We start from the raw sequence: 24,490 nt of genomic DNA on the forward strand, positions 1-24,490 counted from the left end.
CCTGCTTTCGAACCTGCTGCTTCAACAGAATTGAAATACCTCTCTTAGAAGACTGCCTTCCTACTAGCTATCACCTCAGCCAGAAGGGTCTCGGAACTTCAAGCTCTCATGGCTTTCGAGCCCTTCATAATTTTCCATGCAGACAGAGTCTCCCTGAGGACTAACCCCTCCTTTATGCCCAAGGTGGTATCTGATGATACCACCTTCTTTCCTAACCCTCAAAACAAGGTGGAAAGAATTCTACACTCACTAGACATGCACAGAAACTCAGATACTATCTGGACGATACTAAGCCATTCAGAAAAACAGACCAGCTTCTTGTAAGCTTTGCCCCATAGACAGAGGGAAAGCCCATCTCCAAACAAACCCTCTCCAAATGGATCTCACACTGTATCCATTTTTGCTACAGACTACATGGGAAACCCATCCCTAAGTCTATCCGTACTCACTCCACTAGGGCAACCTCCACGTCTACTGCCTTCCTCCGAGGAGTACCTACCAGGGACATCTTGAAAGCAGCCACCTGGACCTCTGTCCATACCTTTACAAAGCATTACCACCTTACCTCTCTTTTCTAAGTCTAGGGCAGGGTTTGCCTCTGCAATTCTGCAGGGCCTCCTGTCCCATACCTAAGATTCAGCCTATCCTTCCACCCTTTTCCTCGGCTTTGGGAATCTTCTCACAGATGATGAGTGCAACAGTGAAACATGAAAAACATAGTACAGTTGTGTACACTTACCATAAATGTAGATGTTCGAGTGTATTCACTGTTGCAGTCTTGGTTTCCCTCCCTCCATACCCCCATTTAACATCTTCCCCTAGGGGACACAAGCTTCCCAGGGTGGCTTTTAGCTACCAGGAGCACTTCTCTCTTTTCCCTTGTGCTTCTGATGGGTTAGGGCAAGAAAAACTGATGTAATGAAGTTGGCTGCCTTGCTTTATAGCACTGACGACCTGACTTCAGACTACAGGCGATGGCAGACGGCGTACAAAATCACTGACTCTGGTATTCGGGCCAACTGAGGGCTACCACAGCAGGGATAACCCACAGGTGATGACTGCAATAGTGAATACACTTGAACATTTACATTTATGGTAAGTGTACATAACTGTACTTTATGGTCGATTACCTGCAAAGTGAAGGATTTACTGTCGAACATTTAACTCGGATAATACAACAGGATAGAGCAGCTGACATCCAAATTAAGGAGAAACCAGTGGAGCGGAAAGACTCTAATCAGTTGACATATGAAGATACTTTAGATTCTCCCACAGGAAACAAGTACAAATGTTCAGTTGGAGCTGTACAGAAAGGGAAAGAGCAGGAAACTGTGGCAACTCTGACACAAAGTGTTGTGATAGGCCAGTGAGTTCCCATATGAAAGAGCAACGGATGACGCAGGGTGAAATTGAAGAGAACGTGACACAGGAAGATGCTCTGGAACTTTTTATAGAATGCCTTCAAGAAATGGAGAACAAAGAATGTGCCCTCAGTTTAGAAGAAAATGATCTAAGAGAAGAGTTGTTTGATTTAATAGAGATGGATAGGCATATTAAGATCAATTTAAGAAATAGAAGCAGAAGGTCAATAAAACCCAAAAAGTTAGAAGCTTAATAAAACAAATGAACACAATAATTAGGACTGTCCATAGACATTCATGCGATATAAAAGTGGTAAATTGGATACATTACTGTGTAGTCAAATTAATAACAGATAAAGTCCTGCCACAAGAACATACGATAGTAAGGGAAAGGAAGGGGAGAAATCGAATGCTGTAATGGAAGTATCGAATGGAGAAAACTATAAAGCAATTAAGACAAGAAGTGTCATTGTTAGAAGAGAGTAGAAGAGGGAACAGATCAACAAAAATAAAGATAGGCGTGATAAAAGCAATGCGCAGTAGTATTAATCAGGATTTATTGTGCGCTATTGCAAATAATAAACTAAAAATATCAGCACAGGCAGAAAAATGTAGCATACTTAGATAACGCTGAGAGGAGAAAGGAGCCACTTTTGAGATTTTAAGTATTTTCTTCTGCTTTTTTGTTAAGAATTACTGCTTTGCCGCCTACTTTTCAGCATTTTCCAGCTTGATAAAGTTTATATCTGTATTAGAAACAGTATTTAGAACACATCTAGAGTCTGTTTACTGCATTTCCTGTGTTGCACTTAATTTAAAATCGTTTTTTTCTCTTAAAACTGCATTTTACCTGACTTTGGCCTAGCACTCAAGTGTGGGGTCATTTATTGCACTGTTGTGATTATTTTGCTACTTGTGTATCTCTGCTACCTTTAAACTAAAACAAAAAGAAAAAAAAAAAACAAATCTTGCTTTTTTCCCACTTTCTGAAATTTAAGAAAGTTCAGTTACAGATTTGCTGTTCTGAACTGTTTGTTTCTTGGAGGCCAGTGCTTGCTTGGACTAAAGGGAAGTCTCTGTGTTCACCAGTGGCAGTGGTTAACACTGAACAGCCTGCCTGTCCCTGTAGGAGTGGTTACTGCCTAGAAGCTGTAGTTTTATTGGCCATTTTGGGTCAATTCTAAACTCCTTGATCTCTATCTCTTAAAACCCTGCTGCCTCATGGTTTTGGCATCTTTCCAGGCTTGTTAGTTGTCGCTGAAGCACCTACCAAGGGGAGAAAACGCTGAGAGGAGAAAGGAGCTGCTTTTGAGATTTTAAGTATTTTCTTCTGCTTTTTTGTTAAGAATTACTGCTTTGCCGCCTACTTTTTGGCGTTTTCCAGCTTGCTAAAGTTTATATCTGTATTAGAAACAGTATTTAGAACACATCTAAAGCCTGTTTACTGCATTTCCTGTGTTGCAATTAATTTAAAATAGTTTTTTTCTCTTAAAACTGAATTTTACCTAACTTTGGCCTAGCACTCAAGTGTGGGGTAATTTATTGCACTGTTGTGATATTTTTGCTACTTGTGTATCTCTGCTACCTTTAAACTAAAACAAAAAAGAAAAAAAAAACAAAAAATCCTGCTTTTTTCCCACTTTCTGAAATTTAAGAAAGTTCAGTTACAGATTTGCTGTTCTGAACTGTTTGTAAGTTTCTTGGAGGCCAGTGCTTGATTGGACTAAAGGGAAGTCTCTGTGTTCACCAGTGGCAGTGGTTAACACTGAACAGCCTGCCTGTCCCTGTAGGAGTGGTTACTGCCTAAAAGCTGTAGTTTTATTGGCCATTTTGGGTCAATTCTAAACTCCTTGATCTCTATCTCTTAAAACCCTGCAACCCTCTTTTAGTGCGGTCTTGCGCACAGAGCAGTGTCGGGCAGCGCCGCTTAAACTATTCCTGGCTCCACAAAGTCTACTCTTCACTTTTTCCCCTTAGAACTGTTCTAAATCTCAAATTAAACACTCTGTTCTCATTCTAAAGCCCTGCACTTGCTCGTATAAGTAATCTCATAGGTAAACACAAACTAAAGCACTACATCCTCTTATACTCCTTTTAAGCACTTGCTCCCTATTGGTTCTTTCTGATCAATCAATAAGTAGTTCCCTGTATTATTCAGGCTTGTCCAAAGGTCAGTTTCGAGTTTACTCTCCAGTCCAGCTGGTGAATCTGGGAATCTTGAGGCAATGTTACAACTGCCTTATGTATACAGACCACCCTCTCCTCCTCCCAACAAGCTCAAATATATGTGAGAGATGCAACTATATAGCCAAACTGGAGGCTAAGCTCTCTCAACCCAGTACTGGCACAGCCTGTCAGGAGGAGAAGATAACCACACACACCACAAATCCAGTCTCACATAGACCTATCGCGTCAGCAAACCAAACACATAAACACACAAAAACATACTCGGAGGCTCTAAATAAAAATCTGCCTAAGCAGCAGAGACCTCCAAAGCAGACATCCAAGCAACACCTAACACAAAACAATATCCACGTAGCACATAGCTCACAAAGTCAGTGTGCCACACAGTCACAGCCCTTAAGGCTAAACAACACACCTAATACACTTGTAATAGGTGACTCTATTGTCAGACACACTGACGTCCCATTCACCAGGCTGAACAAGGAGAAGGTCACTGTAAGCTGCCTGTCAGGTGCCAGGATCCGCCACATAACACAAGCACTCGGGTCACTCCAAAGCAAGTACAAGTATGACTCCTTCATTGTCCATGCTGGTGTGAATGACCTGAGATGTACCTCCCTGGACTACATGAAAAAAGACGTACAGGAGCTCTTTGTTCATGTAGCCCAGGCTGGTATGACCCTGACCTTGAGTAGCATCTTACCCTCACCAAGAATGATGCCACAGTATAAAGACAAAATTATCAATTTTAACAATTGGCTAAAGTATTGGTGTCATTCAAAGGGGATCCAGTGTCTGTCAGCCTGGGATGACATGCTCGACAAGCCACGTTGCTTCGCTAGGGACGGCTTGCACCTATTACCCCTGGGTTTTCGAATACTGGCTAAGGCTCTTGCCTCCCCCATAGTGCCTTTTTTAGGCAAGGCTCAAAAGACAAACCCACTCCCATAGACAACACAAAGAAAAAAAAACTAAGGGTAATGCTGCTCAACACCAGAAGTCTAAACCTCAAGATGCACGCACTCGAGACTCTCCTCAGTATGGAGAATATCGATATCTGTGCAGTAACAGAAACCTGGTTCAAGGCTTCCGAGAGCACCCCAGCACTACCAGGCTATACTTCATACCATGCTTTCCATCCCCAAACCTCGGACCGAACCACAAAAGGAGGGGGAGTATCCATATTTATCAAAGATACCCACACCTCCAGGCTAGTGGCACTGCACGAAGCTTCGGAGACCATCCATGTGCCACTAACAGTGGGCAAAACTGCCTTTCAGTTTGTAGCCTGCTACAGACCACCCTCCCAAACACAGGAACCTCACTCGGCTTTCCTGAGAACACTGGAGAATATGAAGGTCTCTCCAAACACTGTTATATTGGGTGACTTCAACTACCCAAACATCGATTGGGAAAACTACTCAAGCCCAAACACCCTCGCCCAACGGTTCCTAGAATTTATAAACTCAAATGCTATGGAACAACTGGTCACCACTCTCACAAGAGGGGAAAACATACTGGATCTGGTCATCACCAACATGGGGTCTCTGTGTTCCACACCAGAGGTATACCCCTCATTGGTAAGATCAGACCATAAACAAATCTCACTGGACATCCATATTCCATCCCCACCCCTAGCCAAGGAAACCACGGTGAAGAACTTCTCAAAAGCAAACTTCACACTTCTCAAAACTGAGGTGGAATCCTTCAAAGCCCCCGGGCCAGTGGACACTATGGCCCAAAATGCGGAATCCTTTGCAAAAGCATTCTATGGACACCTACAGGAATGCATGGAGCATGCTATCCCAAATAAAACCAAGACTCACTCCTCCAAAGGCAGGAGACCTGTCTGGTGGACCCTGGCCATAATTAAGCTATACAACAGAAGGAGAAAGCTACTACATGACAGAGCAAAATCCCAAAAAGGGAAGGCGTCACTGATCAGTACTAGCAAGAAACTACGATCCCTCATAAAATCTTCTAAGGCCAGCTTTGAAAGAAAAATTGCACAAGACACTAAAGATAATCACAAGGCCTTCTTTAGTTATGCCAGAAACCTGGGAGGCAACTCCCAGATATGCTCTGAGTTAGTGCAAAATGACAAAAAATTCACTGAACCCACAAACATTGCCAACATCCTGGCAGAAAGGTTCAGTGCAAACTTCTCCCCCGCTTCCCCCCCAAAAGAGCAAATGTTTATCCCAACAGAGTGCAGCCTTCCTGCGATCACAGATGCACAGGTGAGAGCTGCCCTCTCCAAAGCTAAAAACACAGCATCAATGGGACCAGACGGTGTACCGGGCTGCATCTTACACGAGCTCCAAGAAGAACTAAACCCTCATATAAAGTCACTGTTCAATCTCAGCCTTACTACAGGATATGTTCCCAAGGAATGGCGTACAGCAACAGTGGTCCCTCTCCACAAAGGTGGTGCCACAACAGACCCCGGAAACTATCGCCCTATAAGCCTGACTAGCCTGGTCTGCAAAGCTATGGAACATATCATCATGGAAATCATAAACAAAACATTGGGAACCTCCAGACACTGGATCCTACCCAATTCAGCTTTGTTAAGGGCAGATCTTGCCTCTTGAACCTGGTCGACTTCTTTGAAACAGTTACCAAAGCCATAGATGAAGGGAAGGTAGTCCACACAGCCTACCTGGACCTCGCAAAGGCCTTTGACACAATACCCCACTCGGGCATCATAAATAAGCTCACCAGCTTAAATATCAACCCCTATATCACAAGATGTGTTGCAAACTGGCTCAGGGATAGAACCCACATGGTCAGAATAGCAGGTGCCATGTCAGACTCTAAACCAGTTACAAGTGGTGTCCCACAAGGCTCAGTCCTGGGACCTCTCTTGTTTGGTATATATTTCTCTGAGGTACAGGCTAACACGGGTGGATTATGGCTGACCAAGTTTGCAGATGACTGCAAACTGGGTGCTATAATCGACTCCCCGACTGACACAAGCATCCTCCAAAAGGGTCTCACAGAGACGGATAACTGGTGCCAGAGCCATAGCTTAAAGCTAAATGCCAAAAAGTGCATAGTCATCCCCTTTGGAAAAAGCAGAGTGCCCACAAATTACCACATAGGTGGTAATCCATTAAGTACGGAAGAAGTAATTAGGGACTTGGGGACCCAAGTAGATAGCAATCTCTCCTTTGACAATCACATTGCCAAAGTGGTTAGAAAGACCTTCTATATAGCCCACCTTATCATGAAAGGGTTCACATCTAGATCAAGAGAGGTCATTGTGCCCTTCTACTCATCACTTATCAGGCCCATAATTGAGTACAATGCCCCATTTGGGATGTACCTTACCTGACACCTTCAGCAACTGGAAAGACCCCAAAAGTATCTCACCAAGAGGATCAAGGGGCTCAAACAGATGCCCTATGCAGTTCAGCTAAAGAAACTCCAGCTCTACTCAGTTGCATACTGCCTACTCAGAGGCGATCTGTGTCTGATGTATAAAGCCATGTCCAACCCAGAACTAATGGATATGCTTCACCTCAGGAAATCTAAATCCCTTAGAGCTACACGCTCCAGGGACCTGAACCTCAGCACAGAAATAAATAGGACATGCTGGAGGGACAGATTCATATCCCAGAGGCTCCCTTCACTCTGGAACAAAATCCCAATCCATGTCAGGCAGAGCCCCTCACTGACCCTCTTCAAGAGAAATCTTGACGAATGGATGGGAGATTGTAAGTTTACCCCTGGGATCTCTTCTGTGTCGCTGCTTGACAGAGGCACAGTAAACAAACTTTAAAAAGGCTATCTTCTGTGACCTACTATACAGAGGCACAGTCAACTAATCTAAAAGGGTGTCGAAAGCCAAACATACTCTGGCTAGGCTTATAAATGCCCTAGGGCAGATAGCCTAGTATCAACCTATGAACCTATAAATATAAAGGAAAAGTACAAAATAAACAATTTATTGATGACCCAAAAAAGTTTTATAGAGAATTAGGAAACAGTAAAAGGAATTGAAAGACCAAAAAAAAAAAGGAAGAAATAGATACATTTTGGAGAAATATCTATGAAGATCCTGTGAAACATAACAAAGACTGCTGTCATGGTGGTATTGATTAATATGGCAATAACCCTTGCCTGGGTGTGGGTAATGCTGGATTTACCCACGGTTGGTGTGGTTTGGTCACCAGAAGTGGGTTATTGCAATTATGCAATGACATTATTTAAGAAAAAAAAAGAATTACTTTTCTTAAATAATGGCATTGTATAATGCCTCCTTGCTGCCCTTCCGCAGCTGTCTGGTATTCTGCGGCAGTTCTGATGTACTGCACATGCATATGCTTACGCAGTACATCAGAGCTGTGGGCAAAAGCAACGGAGAAAGCAAGATCTCCGTTGCTTTTTTACAAAGTGTCTCGCTATGTTAAAGGAGTTTAACATAGCGAGACAGCTTTAAAAAAAGCATCGGAGAAAGGAAGATCTTTGTTACTTTTTTTAAAGCAGTCTCGCTATGTTAAACTCATTTAACATAGCGAGACAATGTGTAAAAAGTAACAGAGATCTTGCGTTCTCCTTTGCTGTAAAAAAAGAGTTATACTAATGGAAAAAGGCCGGGCGACCGGACCTTTTTCCATTACTATAACTCTGATTTACAACATGCATGCTGACCAATCAGCATGCACGTTTTGGAATATTAATGGGGGGTCGTTGTATAATTATAATTATACAATGACTGTCCATTAACATTCCAAAAGGAGCACACTGACTGGTCAGCCCAACCAGTGTGCCTGTTGTAATTCGAGAAGATATCAAAGCTAGAAGTCTGCCCACTAAAGTATCACTGAGCAGCCAGACTTTTTTTTCCCTACTATTATGTGGTAGATGGACATTAGTCTGAATGAAAGAAACTCTGAAATTGAAATGTGTCATTATTTAGTGAATTTGTTCCTCATGAAATTTGTTTTTTTTTCTGACAACTGAGGACCAAAGTCACTAAATAATGACAGGCATTTCAGTTTCAGACTTTTTCTTTCAGACAATGTGCACATATTCACATTTTTTAAATAAAAGATCGAGAGGTACGTATGAGATCACAGAAAATACCAGAAAAATCAGGTACATTCTGCAAACTAAAAACCTGATTTTCTTGTATTTTCCTGTCTCTCTCATACCTCTAAACTGCTGGGAGGTTACACATTTTTCTTTCTTAAAAAAAAAAAAAACATAGGAATGGAAATCATCCTTTCTCCATTGCTTGCTTGCTAAACCAGTGATGTACTGTGTAAGCCTGGGAATGTAAGACCCATAAGCAGTACATCAGCAAAGACCAGAATCAGGAAACAATGTAAAAGGATACCATGGTGCCATTATATGAAGACATTAAGAAAAGTAAGTCATTTTTTCATAAATAATGTTGTTGTATAATAGCAATAACCGATGATGTGGGTAGGGCGTATTGAAAATGTATCCACATTTGGCTTTGTTTAATCATTGGGCTTCGCCCTATCGATTGAACCACAACCGTGGGTAAATCTTCAGTATACCACACCCACATCATTGGTAATTGCCATATTACAACTCTGAAGATTGCCTGAAAATTCTGATGTACCTGAAAGTGATATACAAGGCCAAAGGCAAAAAGAATCTCTATTGTGGTTCCTAGATAGAAAAAAAAAATTATAAAGCAGCCCTAAAGTAAGCAAAATTATTGGTGCTGAATGCAAGGCCATAAAACATTTACCAAGATTAGTTTCTCTGGCTGCATTGACAGTTCGACCAAAGTGCTGTGAAGAATATGTATAATTAAAAATACATCAATATGCTAGACTGGGAACAAATATTCTGAATACAATAAAAGACTAAAGCAAACAAAGTGCCTCAGTGCATTTATCACTTAATGACATGCCATAGCGCTGTGGAAATTCTGCAGTAATCCATTAGCCGTTTTAGGAACATAGCAATTTTGTGTGTCCCAACAGTACCTGTTTTTGGAACAGCAAAAGCTCATAAATGAAAAGATTTACATAACAATTATTCTTTTTTAAAGCTTACACATTATCATCTTTGCAACAAAATTAAGAAAAATGTTTTAATAATTCCAGAAGCACTGCAGTGTCTTAAATATATATACATTTACTACTTCCTGTAGGAAATCTTTATCTCCAGCAGACCTGGATTATTTAGCTTCAAAACTGCAGAATCATCTTAAGCATCTTTCTTGCATGGATTAAAAGGTGACCATGGTCAAGGCAGAAACTGGACCAGTTCAGCATTTATTTGGTGAGTGTTTCATTGTCCCCTAATTGTGTTTGCAGTGTAGATTCCCATTGGACATGTGACTTCTGCAGGTGTTCATATACCAAAAAATACTTTTCAAGCAAATTAAATGTTACAGAATATTTGTATATCAAGTTATAGAACACTGAACAGCTGCTTGCATGTTCTCTTGTGTAATGTTTTCCATAAAAAAAATTCATATTTTATGGTGCATTAAATTGCATAGTGGACAGATGCATTAGAAAGTCAGACGTATGCCTACAGAAAAGATAATCAAAATGCAAAGCAAAGTAGATGCTACAGGCAAAAAATAATTATTTCAACAAATTATTCTATGTGTAGTCCTCATTATTGGCTGCTGATCAGTTAGATGAGATATGCCTTGTATTAATTACTGAATTTGTATCAATGCAACTACTATGTTTAGATTTTTTTTCATTTCAGATTTCCAGCATGACTATAGTTATAGTTTGCCTATCATGCAACTTACTGAATTTTGTACTTACATAATTACTGCCCCACATCTGGCATCTACAATTTTATACATTTTCTGTTGTGTAATTGCATGTCTATTTTGCATAGTTTGTTTAAAAAATGTTTGATCCACAGAATTGTTTAATTTGCTTCTCGAGAATTGTTCTTCCTATTTAACTTTGTGTTCCAGTCCTGCTTCTTAGAAACACATGGCTACTGTTACTTTAACAATGTTCCATACCCCATTTAGTAGGTGCAAAAAAAAAAAAAAAAAACAAGTATTAAGGTGGACAAACAGCAGTAAAAGTATTCAAGAAGTGAGTCATAAGAGATTTTGACTGTTAACCAGAGTATGTTTAGATAGCAAATGTTCTTTGCAAACATTTATCCGCTTAGTGGATTGATCATTTACATTAAAGGCTGCTTTTGTAGTATGTATGATGTGACTGTTTTATGTTACTGACTTATTTAAATGCCAGATCAGATCTTTCTGTCAATGCCAGAGTCTGTCTTTTGGTACAGATTAGTTAGCAAGGTAGCATCCTTATGGATATATAAAATGGATGCCTTATTTATTCAGTTACAAAAACACGGACACACTGAGAAACCAGAATTTTTAAACATGTTTATAACACATTTTTGCACTATGTTAAAATTCTGAAAGCACAGATATAACACTTTGGTTACTTCAGAAATGGTTCTGTTTGTTAGCATCTGACTGGCTAATACCAACTCAGTGCTAGTCTGCTCTTCTTAATTAGTTGTTAAGCAAATGAAGGATTACAGGTAAGTTCATTCTATTGCTTTTTACATTACCTTTACCCATAATGTTACACAAAGTACCACAATCAAACTAAAAAAATCATAGCTCAAACATGACTGCTATTTTGCATAATGAACAAAAGCTTTCTTTAATTCAGTCCTCAGTGATAAAAGTTTCCAAAATAAAATTATATAAAAAACATTTAAACACTGGCTGTTAGTTATCATCTCTCCACTAAAATACATGAACTCATAAAAATATGAAGTGCAGCTGAAGATTTCTTTTATTGTTTATAGGCTCTTAGATTCACAGGCAAACCTGTAAGTAGGTGTTTTCAGAGCTGTGTAGTGTATCAACCCAGACTGACATCCCTCAACTCTAAGTTGAGGAGCAAAACAAAAACAAAAGCGAAAAAGGTCCTTTCTTACGTGTTTTGTGTGTGTGTGTGTGTGTGTGTGTGTGTGTGTGTGTGTGTGTGTGTGTGTGTGTGTGTGAGTGTGTGTCTATGTGGTAATAGTGGAGAGTTAGGGGAATGGTAAGGTAAGTGTTTGGATGTGTTTGTTTATGAGTGTGTGTGTGTGTGTGTGTGTGTGTGTGTGTGTGTGTGTGTGTGTGTGTGTGTGTGTGTCTACGTGGTCATAGTGGAGAGTTAGGGGAATGGTAAGGTAAGTGTTTGGATGTGGCACCAGGTAAACATGTTAAATATTCCTGCCATAACTTAGCAAAGTGATAGAATGACAGGTTTTACAGCATGAAAGAGATTTGGAAAGGGTACACTAGACACCAGGGATACTCTTGAAGAATACCTTAATCCAATTACAAAGTTAATAGGGTATAGATTTGGAGCACAATATTCAAAAGTTAAAAGTCTAATTTCTAGTGTTATTGACTGACTGTAATAGTGTGTGTGACATAAGTGTGACATACTCATGATTTTCGGACAATGTTGGGGGTTCAGTCGACATTACCAGGGAGTCTTTCTACATATTACTGTAATCCACTTAAAAAAATAATGAAACTAAAGGTCTTGCATCCAAATGTATTTACTGAAAAATAAGAATAAGATGTAATGTCTGGCATTATTGAACAATTGTAATCATTCATTGTTTACAAGTGACAGTGACAAATCAGGGACATTCTATAAAGTCAGAGAAAGGTAAGAAATGTTTTGGTGGTGTGTTTGCTCATGTGTGAGTGCGCGCATGCATATGTGTTTGTATGTGTCTGAATGAATGTACAGGGTGCCTTTTGTTATGATGAGGCAAAGTCAGCAGTCACAACTCTGAAGATGGGTCATCATATGCAAGTATGTGAAACACGTAGGTATTTGCTATGCATTTACATAAGTACTCACTTAAAAATTTTTGCCCTGTACAGCAGTCCAGGTTTTTGGTTTGTTTTCTTGGACTCCTGCTGGACATGTAGGTCAAATTTTAGATTTTCATCAGTGATGATAACTATGACTTGTGTGTGTGAAAAAGATTCAGTGGTGGTACCACTTGTTGAAGAAAGAACGGTAAAGTTAGTTTTTACATCAGTGTTTGAATTCTAAGTGAACAGCATTAGCTTAGTATTTTTAGTGTCTAGTACCAGGTTCATAGATATTTACTAGGCTATTGATCTGTGGTGGTCTTAAGCCCAGCCTTACAATCCCACTGCAGTTTTTAGCCCTTGTAATTTGCATATGAATAACCCAGAGGTGGGCAGAACTAAGATATGTTTGGAGATTTATTTGTTGCCCCTATCCGTAAGGGACATGGGTACTAAGCTGGGGGTAATTTGCAGTTTTCCAATTGTTTGTCCAAAGTACGTTTGAACACAGTAAGATAAAAATTCGACTTTATGTCGAGTGGAAGACAGTTCTGCATAAGCAGTATTCTCTGCAAGACATACCTATCCCTCCAATGTATCCTGTTTGTGTTGCAATAGATACTGAGATTCTTTGCGTAGGTGTGCACACTATGATTGGAGTTATAAATGTGTAATAGGTCTGACAAGTTAGGGTTTGTTGATGATGTATACATGAGACAGAGGTTGCCTCTTAACAACCAGTAACATACCAAGAAGAGGGACAAGACTTTGTGATGGTTTGCATAGCACTTATGATTTAGGTCCTTGATTTTTTTTTAGTCAAATCATTTTGTTGTTATTCCAGTTCTACAAGTGTTTGGATAGGTACATACTGAAAGGGGCATTATATTCAATGATTGGCCTAATCAGAGCCAGGTGCAGTGGAAGTATTTCATCCCTGGATCTGGATGCCATACCTTTAAGCATAAGCTGTGCAATGAAAAAAATATATTCTTACAATAGTGAATATATGGTGGCCAAAGGACAGTCCACTCTCAACATAGGTTCCCACATCCCTTACTGTGGGATCAACTGTCAGGAGTGTGCTGTCAATGTGGTAATTACAAGGGAAGACATGTTTTTTCAAAGGATACTACTATATGTTTCTTGGAATTTAGTTTTACTCAATGGTTTTGACACCAGCTATTGGTTTTGGAAAGGCCCTCCTGAAAGATACTGGTGTCATTTGGGGCATTTGTGATTGCACTAAGATTAACGTCATCTACATGTTTGATCAACCTTAGTGTATATTATCTTGAACTAGGCAAATATGTGCCTGTCCTGTGCTGGAAAGTGGATGTGACATTCTCTCCAAAGGAATAGTTGTTATACTCTAAGGACTACTCACCAAACTGGACACAGTCCTTTCACTTGACCAGTAGATTACACTGTGTAATTCAGGTACTTCATATTCCTCTCGCCTTCTTGTATGCATTCAGTAAATGAAAGAAACCTGTTATACTTTGTTCGTCTTTGCTAGTTATTGAGTACCAGCTATAAAATGAATGCTCTCAGTGAAAAATGTCATGAGAATGGGTTACAAAGCACCATAGGCTTGATGACCAAGCTGAATATTGGGCTGCTTTTACACTCCCCCCTTTAAATCTGAGTCACTGTAGTAGGATGTACCTGTTTTACCAACAGTTCTAAATACTAGTACCTATATTCGTACTTGTACACTAAACCTGCTACCAACATCTATCACCCCAATTCCAACAAAACTCTTACATTTGTGTCCTGTATGCAAACCACTTCTGAACTTCATCTCCCAATCACATCCTATCAATATCAGCACTCATATATCCTGGGTGTTAAACATGAAAAATGCCTCTACCTACAACCTCATACCTTCATATCCATAATATTTCGCAGTGACATCCACCCAAACCAAAGTGCAACTGGTACCAAACAGCATATTCCTATCATCTCCTTTATCACTGTCACCTCTCCTACAATCCCAGCCTGGCCTTCATATATACCATGCCAACTTACAAAGTATTTTATATCAAACTCTCTGAAGTGCATACATGGATAGCTGTACACTGTCCAGGCATTTTAGTTACCAAAAAAACCTATGTCAGGAACAAAATAATGAAGAAATTGCCCACCGGGCTATAACATTATCAGATCAGACAGAGCTAACAAAAAGCTGGCAGTGTCACTGTTTTTTTTTTTTGTTTTGTTTTGTTTTTGCAAAAACCAAAAACACACTGGATAACTCACTTTTCCCCACATCCTGCCAGCTTTCTCTAATTCAGAAATACTACTAACCATGATAAAACTAAACACAAGACAATTACAATCATGGGCATATACCTACCTCTAGGTAACACTACTAAAACACTGGAAGATATTCTCTGCTGGGCCTCCTCAAAAATCCCTCATGATGCTGTAATACTGGGTGATGTTGATATAGTTTGGCAAACCATACAGTCGGAAAATCCATCCAATAATATGCATCTGTACAAGTTCACTCAACTCATAACCACATCAGCTAGATATAACAAAGCCACAGCCAGGCAACCAACCTATGACTAAATGCTGATATCTGCTCAAAATAAAATATCATCTCATGGATCTCTATCAGATCACTTAAGTGGTCACTTACCAATCTGCAGCATAAGGTGCCAAAGCAATAGCTCCAAAACACATCATTACAGCCTGGTAAGGAAGCGTACATTTGATGAAGATACATTTATTAATACACTACCTCTCCATAACAGTTCAATAGAATCTTCCTAGGTGTTATAAACACACTAGCCCCCCCCCCCCCAGAATAAAAAAAGATTCAAAGCCAACCCTGACCTGTGGCTATCATTATTAACTAAAGAACTCATGAAATAAAAAAATAAAGTATGAAATGTCTGGACAAAAGATAAAACATTTCACTTTGCTAGCATATAGACAAGTAAGAAATGTAACAAAACAACTTATCACCAAAGATAAGAAAGCCTATTATTCAAACAATCAAAACATACACACTAATAATTCAAAACTGTTTTGGGCCTCAACCAGTAAACTGTTTAATCCAGGGCAAGCTATGCAGCCAAAACCATGCAGACAGAAAGAAAATGATACTGCAGGCACCCAGTTGAATGCCTGCTTAATTATGACTGTATAATCATTAACCAACTGAGTGATTAATCAAGCTCTTGATTTCCCCACTTAAGTAACCCCCTTTAGCGTTTCTCCTTTTAACCAATTTCCACAGATACCATCAAAAAATGCCTCAAAATATTAAAGACTACTGCAATTGCCCCTGACAATCTACCCATGAATAACTTAAAACAGCAGCTGAGGCTATTCCATATCCAGTTTCAGTTCTAATTAAATGAACCATATCCGAAAATAAAGTCTCCACACTTTGGAAAAAAGCATTCATTATTGCACTGTGCAAGGGTAGAATTAACACCAATTTTTCAAACTAGAGGCCAACTGGTATATTATCACCCCTATCAAAAATATTACAAAAATGTATTCATACACAACTTTTCAACTATCTAATAGACGGCTAGCTTCTGTCTTTAGCCCGACATGGCATCATCCTTATCATGGCACAATTATTGCTGTCCTGAAATTTTTTTAATGCTGCCAACACCCATAGAAATGGCAAAAACCTAGTCTCCACCATCTTCCTAGACTTATCAAAAAGTTTCTGATAGTGTCTTGCACAGGAAATTCTTGCATAAACTCTCATACTTAGAGCTCGCCAACTCTTCACTGCAATAGTTCCATAGCTACTTCTCAAGTCCGAGCACAAGCACTGAAGTGGGAAAATTATTTCTCTACCTTCTTGCCTGTAACTATTGATGTACTACAAGGATCTAGACTAGAGTCCAATACTTTTTAACACATTCATCAATGACCTCTACGCTATTAAAAAATGATGCCTTAGTTCAATACACTGATGACTATATCATAATCTACTCTGCCATATCTCTCTCTCTGAACTCCAAGACCTTACATAGCAATCCTTATCAATTGAAATATGGATAAATAATTCACAACTACCACTAAACCCTAAAAAAAATTACTACTATACTCTAAAATACATCTCTACCTAAGCAACAGTATTCACTATTGTCTGTACCAAAATCACTAGGACAGAACATGTAAACAGTACAGAATTACTGGGTGTGATCATTACCATTTAAAATTCAATCACCATGTATCACACACGATTAAAAAACTAATCAAAAAGTAGGTACATTATACAGAGTAAAAACCTACCTCACTGACATAGCCAGAAGATGTATAGCCTCTGCTTTCATACTGCCATCTCTCCTCTGTGCTGCCTTAGTCCTCACTAGCTTTCAAGTTTCAAAACAGTCCAAACTTGAGCAATGTGATAATGAAATAGCCAAATTTGTAGTAAATTAAAACAATAGACCACATCACTACCTAGTCCTCAGAGAATTAAACTGGTTAGAACTACCACATCGCTTAGCTCTCTCTCAGCTAACTACAGTATGCAGACTTGTCTATAAGCCAGAAAACTGGCAGCCCTTAACAACTTAATACAACACTACAGAATTGTATGCTCTAGAGAAACATCACTAGTAACTATAACTAAATCATCTAATACTGCAGGTGATTCTGTATATTCAAGTAGTGTAGCTAAACTATGGAACCACACCCCACTACCCTTAAAACTTCATCTATCAAATCAATGGATCTTCTCCTATACATCCCCATAATAAATGCCACTTTTATCTTCAGCCTGCCATATTGTCAAACCATTTCTCTGTATTCAGAATCCTATGGCCCACAACTAGTCTTCAGGAATACCTGAACAGTTTTACTAACATCTCCCAGCCATATACATAGTACACACAGCATACCGTGACCTGGCCAAAGCTTTTGGAATAATTCCCCACTCAAACATAGTAGAAAAGCTGAATAAACTTGGAAAAAACCCATGTCACCCACTGGGATGCCAACTGGCTCACAGATAGGCTGTAGGAAATCAAACCAGAGGAAGTTACTTCCACAAAGGGACCAACCACCAGTGGAGTCTCCCATGTTTCTGTGTTGGGACCTCTCCTGTTTTGCATCTACCAAAGGGCTGTGGTTGATTAAGTTTGCAGATGACTACTAGTTAGGAGCAGTCATTGAATCCCTAAATGACTTTGCCATCCTGCAGGATGTTTTGTCCCAATAAATAATTGATGCCAAAATCATGGACTGAACCTAAATTCCAAAAAAATCCATTATTGTACCCTTTGGGATCTATCCCAGGGAACTACCACATTTAGAGTATGGCCATAAGAGTTGACCCATTTGTTTGGGATTTCAGAACTTAAGTGGACAGTGACCAACTTTTAACCAACGTGTCCATTATTGTAAGAAAGTCCTTCTATTTTGCACAGCTTATAAACAAACGTATTGTGTCTGGGTCTAGGGATGTCATTGTCCCCCTTTACTCAGCCCTCATCAGGCCAGTCATTGAGTATAATGCCCCCTTTGGCATGTATCTGACCAGACACATGCAACAACTGGAACTCCCACAGAGATACCTTACTAAAAGGATACATGGCCGAAACAACATGTCCTACATGGACTGACTCACAGCCCTGTCACTATATTTGGTATCCTACAGACTGCTAAGAGATGACCTGGGTCTGTCATACAAAGCATCTTGTGACCAAGTACTGGTGGATTTACTGCACATTAGCAAGTCAAATGTAATCAGAAGTACTCTGGTCTAGGGATCCAGACCACTTCTGCAGCATCAACAGAATGGTTTGGAAGTGCAGTTATATCTCTCAGAGGATGCATCTTCTATAGAACAGACTCTCCATCCGTATCAAACAAAGTTCATTCCTTTACATATTCAAGCACAACTTGGATCTGTGGATGGGAAACAGAAAATGTACCGCAGGACTGCTCATTGTACTACTAATGGACAGAGGCAGCTCGTAAATGCTTTATTTTATGCATGGATCTCGCTCAAATTATCTATGGTATGATCCCAGTTATTCCTATTAGGGATAATATATAATTATCGAGCAGGGGACGGGTAAGGCCACTCTCTAACCAAATGGAATAGGTTAATTTATGTACAAAACAAGAAACTGGCTAGGCTTAAAATGTCCCGCATAAGCTGCTAGCCTAGTACTTACCTATGAACCTATAAGTAAATTAGTTTTAAGAGCCTCAGCATAGGTAGACCTGTGTGTTTGGTCTGAGCTGTGTGTGATTTGTTGAGTGCAGTAATGTGTGGCACCAACAACCTGCTTGTTATTTGTAGTGGCTTTGTTTGAGAGCTTTGTCTCTGGTAACATTATATAACTACCTCTCACACACACTTTGTCAGTTTAAGTGATAGGTGTAGTCCATAATCAAGAGACAATTGTTAAATTGGTTGGACTGTTTAAGCCAGGCCTCAAGGCAAAATTCTGAAGTTCAGGAATTGTTTTGGCTATGGAGATAATATCTGTATTATCCTCAATATGTGTGGCTTGTCAAGTTCTAGAGGTTCTTATTTTCAACAAGATGGGGTGTAATAAGTGTATAAGAAGGTTGTAGTTGATGCCTAGTTTTCCTAGTAGTTCCATTAGTAGTTTACTGCTGATGGCTTTTAAATGGAAAGGGGAACCTGTAGTTTGCTATTATAGACCTTGAAATTGAAAGGAGGAAGCTGAAGGCTATGTACAGAGGTAAGCTGTAGGGGTAGCTGTTGTTACATCCTCAAACAGTGATGCTGTAAGGACAGGTGTTGAGGAAATAACATTTTAAATATTGCTTAGCATATTAATCTCTAGTTTGCTTGAGTTAGCATCCATAGGGATCCATGAATGCTCTTAGTATATTTCTTCTGTATTCTTTCCAATTTCCTCAAGCTTGTTTTCTTATAAGGTTTCCATGTTGTTATTCCATACTCAAGTTTGGGTCTAATGAAACAAACAAACCGTTATTTCATCATTTCTAATTTCCTAGACTGTATATATATATATATATATTGCACAACCTGTAGTTCTCTAACTGTCACTAACCAACTGGTTGATAGGATTAGAAAACATTGAAAGCTTGATCTACCTAAATATCCAGGTCTTTAAATGAATTTATACTTTCAATCACTATGTGCTATATTAAATATTCACCTTTCAATCTAAGTCTGCCAAATCTCATAAGCTTAGTTTTTGATGTATTTATCAGTATATTATTCTCCTGTGCCTGTATGGTCAATGTAGTCAATTTCCTTTGCAGACTTGTCCTGTCTGTAACCCATGTAAACAATTTACCCATTTTCAAGTCATCAGCATACAGTCTGTATTGCACCTTAGATGAAAAAGATAGATCTGAAAGATACAACATAAACAAGCATCAGCCTAGGACAAAGCCCTGTCGAACACCATGACTGTAACCTAGAATTTCACCTGTCCATTTGTTGTATGATATGTCTTAACACCTGTAAAAGCTATGCTATCTAAAAGGGCTGCAAGTTCCTTACTAAGTGTCAGAGAGTCCCTGTGGATGAGATCATTTGTACCCACATGAATAAAACCAGATCCATACTTCCTTACATTAAGGCATTCTGAGACCTTTCTCACATCCTGTATTTTTGATCCTGGCAAACATAGCACTATCCGATGTTCATTATCTTATCTGTTAATGTAAGTATTAGTTTCTCTAATAATTGCATCTCCAACTACAAGTACATAATTTCTGACCAGATCTGAAGAATCTTCACCTTCTAATTCACTAGTATCTGCTCTGTCAATGGTTACAAATGAATGATCTTCATCAACATTAGTCTTATTAATTCCACTGTTTTCATTGCTTACTACTCATCCAGATGGCTTTGTAAATCCACGGCTTGGGGCATGTTGTCAACTTCTGTTTTTCTTACAGTAATGTTCTTCATTTTTTCCAAGTTCAGTTTTGATTTCTTCCTTTTCACCTCCCCTTTCCCTTTTTCATCCTACCACCTCTTTTGGAAAATTATTTATTTTTCTGTAGACTGTAGCTTTTCTGATACAACAATGTCATCACTCACTGTAATCTGTGTGTTACATAACAAAGCAGCGTTGTTTTTAATATGTATTCTCTTTGCTTTATAGGGATGAATCACTTTCTTTTTATTCCTTTTTACTTGTGAACTTATTCCTTTCTTTTTTTATTTTCTTCCACATGCCCTGAATCCTCAGATTGCTGAATACTTGTATCCTGAATTCCAAAGTTGCCATTGGTAGTATCATGTTTAATAGGGCTTGAGTGATCTTTACTTAAAACACACTCTTCCTTTACTAAATGTTTCTGGCTGCACTTTGCCTAATATTATTTATTTCATTGGTCCGACCATTAATATATGTAACAACGGCTCTCTAAGCCATGCCATTTGCACAAGTGCAGTTATCATCAGTAAGTCTAGATTTACTACTAATAAAGGTAAGCAAATCCTGCAACTTTTGACATGAGGAACACAGATTTCCAGTGTTATCTGGCATTACCTTTAAATATGCATAGCATTTAGTACTTGTGCTTTAACAAATCATTAAAGCATACTCATTTAAGGAATCCATATTCAGCTGCAAATGAATAAAGAATTCTAAAAGAAAAGGATAATTAATATCAGTTAGGTGTTTTGCTGTCAGTTTGTCAATAGCAGCATTTGTTGATAGCTATCAAAAGCACTTACTATCAAGTGCAGGGCTCTACTGAGCCATGTAAAAGGGACTATACGGTGTTTTTCTTTTGTTTGTGGTTGTGTGACTGAGGAGTTATGGTTTGTAGGTTAGAGGATCTGGCAGCTGAAGCCCCCATGTAAAACATGTTTTTATTACCTTTTTGTTTGTGTATTACTGATTGCAAATGGAAGCTATGTTTTTTCCCTTTGTGACTGGTTTACTGTTGCTTAGTTTTCTTAGTTGACATTCTTGTATTGATGAAATTGACTGTTTATGGCACACACAGATCTCTCTCTCTATTTGTGTGTGTGTGTGTGTGTGTGTGTATATATATATATATATATATATATATATATATATATATATATATGGATCTACGTTTTTAAATCGAAAGTACGGTTCATCGAACCATACTTCCTCGAACTCACTTCTGAAAAAGTGCATTCCATCGAAAATGCACTTTTGCGGAATAAAAAAACAAAAACTAACTAAAAAAGTAAAATAACACACTAAAGAGTGTTATGCAGGGGGCAAGCCCCCCTACACCCCCATGTGAGGGGCTGTGCCCCCCCACCCCCCACTTTAATATTCTCACTCCGAGATCTTACTACAGTGGGGAAAAGGGAATATTCCCTTACCCCCACTATACTATGATCTCAACAAAACTTTCCTTAATTGTACATCAGCAGTATACGTTGATGTTCAACTAAGGCAACATGCAAACTGCATGTTTTCCTTCTTATTTGGTTACTTTAGCGAAAGTGCATGTTTGACAAAATGCACTTTCGCTAAAGTAATTTCGACAAAGTACGGTTCAATGAACCGTACTGTTGATAAAATAAATAGGACCCATGTATATATATGTATATATATATATATATATATATATATATATATGTATATATATATATATATATCTGTGTGCGTGTATGTGTGTGTATATGCATTTCAATGTGTGCATATGAGCTTTTGTGTTTTTGTTGTAAGCTCATATTCATATTGCTAAAATATGGAATTAAATTGCTAACATGAAGTGGCTTCCCCTAAGTAACTCTTCTCTACAGTCTGCAAGTTATGCAGCATCACACAGGATTTTAATTTTCACCAGGTAAATGGGCCAGACTGGCAATGACAGGGTGCATGGAAGAGTGAACCAGAGAGCTGTCAGTGTTGCTTGCAGAAGCTGGATTGAGACAAATAAACAAGGAGGCTGTACCCTCTACCTGCTGACATTTCACTGATAGACAACAGTGAGCCATGAGGAATGGTTCCTGGTGTGTCCCACATCACCTAAGACAGCAACAAAACCTATGTTCTGACTGTTTGACTAACCTGAACACTATTTGCAGCTCCATTCTTTGTTGAGACTTAAAGAACAGCCTACTCTGCAAACATCACTGCCATATATATTATATATGAATATAGTCACATTTGAGACCATTGTCTAGAATGGTCACATGATCATGTGGACTGTGGATAGATCAAACTAACATGATTAGTCTTAGAATGAAGGTGAGATTACCTTGTTTCCAGACACAAACATAACATATTTATCTTAAAGTCAGGATTATTTTTGTTTACCTGCCTTTCAAATTGCATGTCTATAAAATTAAACCTAGATAAGGTTAACCTTTGCTGACGGTGAACAATACAGCATGTTTTACAGTCTTTATGATATATGATGCTCAAACTGGGATTAGGAGATTTTAATTCCATAAACATGACGAATAATAACCAGCCCAGAACTGAACAAGATACTCATGATTTTGGCTGAGTCTGACCCAGTGTGTCTGAAATACTGTCTTCTGAAAAGTCAGTTTATAACATATTTGGACAAAAAGATATGTGACATTTGTAGCACATTATATTTTAATAATAATGCTGCAATCACTTCAAGATGTATAATCTCTGCATTTGAATGTACAGGCCCAGAAGGGATTGGAAGACTAGCATTAGAACTTTCCCATCTGTAAAAATTTACCCAAGACTTTTAAGTGCAGTTTAAACCCGCGGTGGTGGTGCTGTGGTAGCGTTGTCGCCTCACAGTAAGACGCTGTCCAGTTCAATTCTTAGCTAGAGCATCTTCTGCGTGGAGACCTGCGTGATGGGCATACCTTAGTTGAAGGTTGTGCGTCAGGGCTGGTAACTCGGCACGTAAAAATCAAGTACCAATCATTAGCAGACCGGAGTTCCGCTGTGGCGACCCCTAACCGGGAAAAGCCAAAAGACACAACAACAACAGGAGCTCTTTTCTACTTGACTGAGCTATTTTATACTGCATTTCCTTGCTACCTACTGTTTTACAGGTTTTGACATTACTGCCAGTCCCAGAGACATCAGGGAAGTTGTTCCTAGGTGACTACTTGGCATGCAGTGTAGTAAGCCATTAAGAAGCCTAGTCCAAATTCTCAATTGCTCCAAAGCACTGTCTCATTAAGTGACATACTCAAGGACACATAGTAGGCAAATGAAGACTGAGGGAAATCCAGCCCTCTACCACAGGAAGTAGCTTTCTTACAGCTCCTAGCCTTAAACCTCTTCAATAACTGGAATCCAGTTTAGTCTATGGACTTTTAAAGTGCAGTTGCTGTTAAGATGTTAAAATTGTTTATTGTGCCAAAGTTTTGTTTGTTTCGGACATTTTTTTGTCTTTTTTCTAGTGAGAGTAGGGCATTTACTGATGTTCTTGGTGTCCTGCTTGCTCCTGGCTTAAATTACAGTTGTTCTGCTTGTGGCAGGGACTGTGGCATTTCACTGAGAGACCACAGTGAACCATGAAGAATGGTCCCTGGTGTGTCCCATGTTACCCAAGACAGCAAAATAGCCCGTGTTCTGACTCCTTGACTAATCCGGACACCATTTGCATCTCAGTAGTACCTGATGCCTTGTTTGGTTGGGTAACTTTGTGCTGCATTTCCTTACTACTCACTGCATCTGGATTGATGAGCTCTAACTGGATTTGACCTTGCTGCACTAGACAGCAGTGGATCACACTACACTATACAGACACAACTGCTCTGTTTTAAAGCATTTACAAGTGTTATTTAATATTCTCTACATTCAGCTTGGTCCCTTGCCTAATATGTACATTTTGTGAAGTTTGCTACTCACTCTGCAACTTGACTGTTGTTTGTTTATAACAACTCCTTGTTGGTCCAGGCTTAGCTGCCCTTCCTTGTCCTCTGCTTTTGATTTGTTTATAAAAAACATTGTGGCCTGCAAGTTAGTTGCTTGAATTTTTGTTGTTGTAATACCTGCTTGCTGCTGTCAGACCATTTCATGTCCATCATTACCATCTATTGTTATCTATATTTCTCTCCACACTGCGGATAGCTGTTGACAGGAACTTTATTTGTCTGCATAAAGGATGTGATAACTAAGTCTGATACATCCTACAAGCAATCATTGTGTGGCATCTGAGCCTTTAGTCTCTTTGAAGCATGCATTTTGGGGCATCCAAAGCT

General features: G+C 39.1%; 1 protein-coding gene and 1 long non-coding RNA gene across 2 annotated transcripts in view; one reads left to right on the forward strand and one right to left on the reverse strand.

Moving 5' to 3' along the window:
• The window catches only part of SLC44A5 (solute carrier family 44 member 5), a 4,403,163-nt gene that overhangs the window by 2,090,807 nt on the left and 2,287,866 nt on the right, over positions 1 to 24,490 (forward strand). Inside the window, exon 4 of the mRNA XM_044085789.1 lies at positions 9,682 to 9,812. The gene's annotated coding sequence lies outside the window, so the exon portion shown is untranslated. The remainder of the gene's footprint in view (positions 1 to 9,681; positions 9,813 to 24,490) is intronic.
• Positions 1 to 24,490, reverse strand: part of LOC122813464 — a 467,821-nt gene that overhangs the window by 49,390 nt on the left and 393,941 nt on the right. The gene's annotated exons all lie outside the window — the stretch shown is intronic.

This window comes from Protopterus annectens, chromosome 10.part0 (genome assembly GCF_019279795.1).
Source record: "Protopterus annectens isolate FY-2018-M chromosome 10.part0, PAN1.0, whole genome shotgun sequence".
In the NCBI taxonomy this organism is placed as follows: Eukaryota; Metazoa; Chordata; order Ceratodontiformes; family Protopteridae; genus Protopterus; species Protopterus annectens.